Genomic DNA, 238 nt, shown 5'->3' on the forward strand with positions numbered 1-238 from the left:
AACAGGAGGACAATAGTGCTGAATCAGCATTCACACAATAAAACAAATCTGGACTCACCGAGCCTTTCTGCAGTTTCTCACAGCTGGAACCAGTCTCTGTCGTCCATCTAATGATGCGTTGTACTTCTCCAGGTCCAACACATCCAGGACCTCTGACATCTGCAGCATGAAGGCCAGAGCTGAACAGTCAGTCACTGAGAGCTTCTTCCCTGAATCCAGCAGCCGTTGGATCTCCTGA

The sequence above is a fragment of the Poecilia formosa genome, unplaced genomic scaffold (genome assembly GCF_000485575.1).
Source record: "Poecilia formosa unplaced genomic scaffold, Poecilia_formosa-5.1.2 Scaffold886, whole genome shotgun sequence".
In the NCBI taxonomy this organism is placed as follows: domain Eukaryota; kingdom Metazoa; phylum Chordata; class Actinopteri; order Cyprinodontiformes; family Poeciliidae; genus Poecilia; species Poecilia formosa.